Raw genomic sequence first — 6,489 nt, 5'->3', positions numbered from 1 at the left:
AGAGGAACCAACCCAGCACCGACCGGCAGTGTGACCTCTGCGGCCACAGATGGTCCACGAGCTGGAACCCCCTCCGGTCTCCCTACGCTCTGCCCCTCCCAGCTCCATGGGTATCGGAGAGGGGGTGCAGGAGGATGGAACCACCAGACCCCGATCTGAACGTCCGGGAGTAGCCAGCAGGTTGTCCAGCCGGATGGACAGGTCCACCAGCTGGTCAAACACGAGGGTGGTGTCTCTGCAGGCCAGCTCCCGACGGACGTCCTCGCGCAGACTGCAGCGGTAATGGTTGATCAGGGCCCTGTTGTTCCATCCCGCCCCGGCAGCCAGGGTCCTAAACTCCAGGGTGAACTCCTCAAACTGGTCCAATGCCGCATTTGCCTCTGACCTCGCCATGATGGATAATCCACCATTTTGAAAATGTTGTGCAACTTTTGAGAAGTCCAGATAATACGTTATGAGAAAGACGTCATATTTTGTTTTTCTGGTCAGAGAAAGTATTTAGCTAAACTTTTTTTTTTTATCCTCTGAGACCGAAACCTTTCCCGAAACTTGGTGTGCAGCATCTATTGACCAAGATCATTGTAAGTTGATACCTTGAACGTCATAGCTGCTGTGAGTCAATGAAGTTGAGTGAGTGTGTGGTCTTTTCAAATGCTCTTGGAGGGTTGGAGCCTCCTGCTGGCTCTGAAGATTGAACTGGAATTTAAATTTAATTGATAGAATTTACAAGGAAAGTGAATTGAATTTGTGGAATTGACCCCAACTCTGAGAACTATACAACATAGATTTGAGATATGTAATCGCTGTTTATCTGAGTACTTGAAACTTGATTTCGACATAATTTCCTGTTTCAGTGTTTCCTCATTGTGTATCCGTTCAGTATTATCTAGCCGATCTGCGCTTCTGTGTGACAGAAGAGACCAGTCAATTGCTTCAATAACTAAGGTAGGATGGAAGAGAAACTGTAAGTCTCTATGTTTTTTAAATGTTCATTATACACTGACTGTACAACACATTTAGGACACCTGCTCTTTCCATGGCATAAAATGCAAGATGGTGTAGCAGTCAGACGTCTTTGTCCTTTGTCTTGTCTTGTCCCATGTAAATATCTTTTATATCTTTTTCTTTGCTTTCTTTTTAATATTTTTCCTAACCTCAACTTCAAAATACTCTCCTGCAACCCGCCTCACCCAATGTGCTGTGGATCATTTTTTTTTCTAATTTCTCAATTTACCTCCAAACTGGAATACCTCAACTGAAGCTAGCTAGCTAACTAGCTACCAGCTATCAGCTATCAGTCAGCTAACCTTAAGCTCGGAAAGCTCTCGCCAGTTCGTACAACGCGTTTCAAACCAGAGCATACTGGACCTATTTTTCTCTCCATATCCCCGGATTCCTTCCGCAAATTCTGAACCCTTTCATCTGGATCATGGCAGCTAGCTAACCGCAACCCGGGTTGACTACTCCTGGCTAACGTTTCCATCACAGAGAATGCACCAACTAGCCTGGGGCTAGCCCATGATAGACCAATCTCCCGGCTAGGGCTCCTGGGCTACTCCTGAAGCCCACTCCTCGGCTACAATATCCGGACCCCTTCTACTGCCGGTACGGGGCAATGAACCTCGCCGATCCTTCACGACTGGAATACCGACATAATCTGCCCGTGGATTCCAACAGGCCCCTCAGAATCGACGTCCCCCGAAGGCCCATTCTGCTAACCGCGGCCTGCTAGCTATCTATAGCAAATTGGACTGTTAGCTGATCCACCGGCCAGTTTCTTGGACCACTATACCCATTTTGCCAATTGGACTTGGACCCCTTTGCTACTTGGAAGCCTACTAATTACACGACTGGTCTATCGTCGTCACCGCACAAGGAGGCAAAAACAGAATTTTCCCCCATCGCGACGTCCCTCTAAGGTCCTTATGCTAGCTTGCTAGCCCCGGCCTGCTAATTGTCTGAATTGCCGTGTCCCCATATCCACTGCACTGAGGCTAGGGAACACTGTCACTACCGATAAATCCACAATAATTGAGAATTTAAATAAGCATTTTTCTACGGCTGGCTATGCTTTCCACCTGGCTACCCCTACCCCCGTCAACAGCACTGCGTTCCCCACAGCAACTCGCCCAAACCTCCCCCACTTCTCCTTCACCCAAATCCAGATAGCTGATGTTTTTAAAGAGCTGCAAAATCTGGACACCTACAAATCAGCCGGGCAAGACAATTTGGACCCTCTCTTTCTAAAATAAACTGCCGAAATTATTGCAACCCCTATTACTAGCCTGTTAAACCTCTCTTTCATATCTTCTGAGATTCCCATAGATTGGAAAGCTGCCGCGGTCATCCCCATCTTCAAAGGGGGAGACACTCTAGACCCAAACTGCTACAGACCTATATCCATCCTGCCCTGCCTTTCTAAAGTCTTTGAAAGCAAAGTTAACAAACAGATCACTGACCATTTTGAATCTCACCGTACCTTCTCTGCTGTGCAATCTGGTTTCAGAGCTGGTCATGGGTGCACCTCAGCCACGCTCAAGGTCCTAAACGATATCATAACCACCATCGATAAGAGACAGTACTGTGCAGCCGTATTCATCGACCTGGCTAAGGCTTTCGACTCTGTCAATCATAACATTCTTATTGGCAGACTCAACAGCCTTGGTTTCTCAAATGATTGCCTCGCTTGGTTCACCAACTACTTCTCCGATAGAGTTCAGTATGTCAAATCGGAGGGCCTGTTGTCCAGACCTCTGGCAGTCTCTATGGGGGTGCCACAGGGTTCAATTCTCGGGCCGACTCTCTTCTCTCACTGCTGGTGATTCTTTGATCCACCTCTACGCAGACGACACCATTCTGTATACCCCTGGCCCTTCATTGGACACTGTGTTAACTAACCTCCAGATGAGCTTCAATGCCATACAACTCTCCTTCCGTGGCCTCCAACTGCTCTTAAATGCAAGTTAAACTAAATGCATGCTCTTCAACCTATCGCTGCCCGCACCTGCCCGCCTGTCCAGCATCACTACTCTGGACAGTTCTGACTTAGAATATGTGGACAACTAAAAATACCTAGGTGTCTGGTTAGACTGTAAACTCCAGACTCACATTAAACATCTCCAATCCAAAATTAAATCCCGAATTGGCTTCCTATTTCGCAACAAAGCATTCTTCACTCATGCTGCCAAACATACCCTCATAAAACTGACCATCCTACCGATCCTCAACTTCGGCGATGTCATTTACAAAATAGCCTCCAACAATCTACTCAAAAAATTGGATGCAGTCTATCACGGTGCCATTCGTTTTGTCACCAAAGCCCAATATACTACCCACCACTGCGACCTGTATGATCTCGTTGGCTGGCCCTTACTTCATACTCGTCACCAAACCCACTGGCTCCAGGTCATCTATAAGTCTCTGCTAGGTAAAGCCCCGCCTTATCTCAGCTCAGCAGGTATTCCTCACTGGTCACCCCCAAAGCCAATTCTTCCTGCCAATGACTGGAACGAATTGCAAAAATCTCTGAAGCTGGAGACTCTTACCTCCCTCACTAGCTTTAAGCACCAGCTGTCAGAGCAGCTCACATATCACTGCACCTGTACATAGCTCATCTGTAAATAGCCCATCCAATCTTCCTCATCCCCATACTGTATTTATTTATTTATTTATTTATCTTGCTCCTTTGCACCCCAGTATCTCAACTTGCACATTCATCTTCTGCACATCCTACCATTCCAGTGTTTAATTGCTATATTGTAATTACTTCGCCACCATGGCCTATTTATTGCCTTACCTCTCTTATCCTACCTCATTTGCACATGCTGTATATAGATTTTTCTTCTGTATTATTGATTGTATGTTTGTTTATTTCATGTGTAACTCTGTGTTGTTGTATGTGTCGAACTGCTTTGCTTTATCTTGGCCAGGTCGCAGATGCAAATGAGAACTTGTTTTCAACAAGCCTACCTGGTTAAATAAAGGTGAAATAAAAAACAAATAAAATAAACATAGACTGACCAGGTGAATCCTGGTGAAAGCTTTGATCCCTTATTGATGTAACCTGTTAAATCCACTTCAGTCACTGTAGATGAAGGGGAGGAGACAGATTAAAGAAGGATTTTTAAGCCTTGAGACAATTGAAACAAGGATTGTGTGTATGTGCCATTTAGAGGGTGAATGGGTAAGACAAAATATTTAAGAACTGTCAAGAACTGCAACACTGCTGGGTTTTTCACACTGAACCATTTCCCGTGTGTATCAAGAATGGTCCACCACCCAAAGGACATCCAGCCAACTTGACACAACTGTGGGAAGCATTGGAGTCAACCTGGGCCAGGGAACCTGTCCCATAGTGTGTTTGATTCTGTTGATTGGGTCTGTTGATTGGGTGTTTTTTTTAAATTATTATCATGATTATTGTTTATGATTGGGTTATCTTCTGTTTACAACCCAGAAGTGAGATTAACAGTCTCTTCCCAGTCACAGCAACACAGTGTTCTAGGCCTCCATTAACAGTCTCTTCCCAGTCACAGCAACACAGTGTTCTATCTCTCCATTAACAGTCTCTTCCCAGTCACAGCAACACATTGTTCTATCCCTCCATTAACAGTCTCTTCCCAGTCACAGCAACACAGTGTTCTATCCCTCCATTAACAGTCTCTTCCCAGTCACAGCAACTCAGTGTTCTATCTCTCCATTAACAGTCTCTTCCCAGTCACAGCAACACAGTGTTCTATCTCTCCATTAACAGTCTCTTCCCAGTCACAGCAACACAGTGTTCTATCTCTCCATTAACAGTCTCTTCCCAGTCACAGCAACACAGTGTTCTATCTCTCCATTAACAGTCTCTTCCCAGTCACAGCAACACAGTGTTCTATCTCTCCATTAACAGTCTCTTCCCAGTCACAGCAACACAGTGTTCTATCTCTCCATTAACAGTCTCTTCCCAGTCACAGCAACACAGTGTTCTATCTCTCCATTAACAGTCTCTTCCCAGTCACAGCAACACAGTGTTCTATCCCTCCATTAACAGTCTCTTCCCAGTCACAGCAACACAATGTTCTAGCCCTCCATTAACAGTCTCTTCCCAGTCACAGCAACACAGTGTTCTATCCCTCCATTAACAGTCTCTTCCCAGTCACAGCAACACAGTGTTCTATCTCTCCATTAACAGTCTCTTCCCAGTCACAGCAACACAGTGTTCTATCCCTCCATTAACAGTCTCTTCCCAGTCACAGCAACACAGTGTTCTATCTCTCCATTAACAGTCTCTTCCCAGTCACAGCAACACAGTGTTCTATCTCTCCATTAACAGTCTCTTCCCAGTCACAGCAACACAGTGTTCTATCTCTCCATTAACAGTCTCTTCCCAGTCACAGCAACACAGTGTTCTATCCCTCCATTAACAGTCTCTTCCCAGTCACAGCAACACAGTGTTCTATCCCTCCATTAACAGTCTCTTCCCAGTCACAGCAACACAGTGTTCTATCCCTCCATTAACAGTCTCTTCCCAGTCACAGCAACACAGTGTTCTATCTCTCCATTAACAGTCTCTTCCCAGTCACAGCAACTCAGTGTTCTATCTCTCCATTAACAGTCTCTTCCCAGTCACAGCAACACAGTGTTCTAGCCCTCCATTAACAGTCTCTTCCCAGTCACAGCAACACAGTGTTCTAGCCCTCCATTAACAGTCTCTTCCCAGTCACAGCAACACAGTGTTCTATCCCTCCATTAACAGTCTCTTCCCAGTCACAGCAACACAGTGTTCTATCTCTCCATTAACAGTCTCTTCCCAGTCACAGCAACACAGTGTTCTATCTCTCCATTAACAGTCTCTTCCCAGTCACAGCAACACAGTGTTCTATCCCTCCATTAACAGTCTCTTCCCAGTCACAGCAACACAGTGTTCTATCCCTCCATTAACAGTCTCTTCCCAGTCACAGCAACACAGTGTTCTATCTCTCCATTAACAGTCTCTTCCCAGTCACAGCAACACAGTGTTCTATCTCTCCATTAACAGTCTCTTCCCAGTCACAGCAACTCAGTGTTCTATCCCTCCATTAACAGTCTCTTCCCAGTCACAGCAACACAGTGTTCTATCCCTCCATTAACAGTCTCTTCCCAGTCACAGCAACACAGTGTTCTATCTCTCCATTAACAGTCTCTTCCCAGTCACAGCAACACAGTGTTCTATCCCTCCATTAACAGTCTCTTCCCAGTCACAGCAACTCAGTGTTCTATCCCTCCATTAACAGTCTCTTCCCAGTCACAGCAACACAGTGTTCTATCCCTCCATTAACAGTCTCTTCCCAGTCACAGCAACACAGTGTTCTATCCCTCCATTAACAGTCTCTTCCCAGTCACAGCAACACAGTGTTCTATCTCTCCATTAACAGTCTCTTCCCAGTCACAGCAACACAGTGTTCTATCCCTCCATTAACAGTCTCTTCCCAGTCACAGCAACACAGTGTTCTATCCCTCCATTAA

This window comes from Oncorhynchus keta, chromosome 9 (assembly GCF_023373465.1).
Source record: "Oncorhynchus keta strain PuntledgeMale-10-30-2019 chromosome 9, Oket_V2, whole genome shotgun sequence".
NCBI lineage: Eukaryota > Metazoa > Chordata > Actinopteri > Salmoniformes > Salmonidae > Oncorhynchus > Oncorhynchus keta.
The sequence above is the reverse complement of the archived record's forward strand: the minus strand, read 5'-3'. Positions refer to the sequence as shown.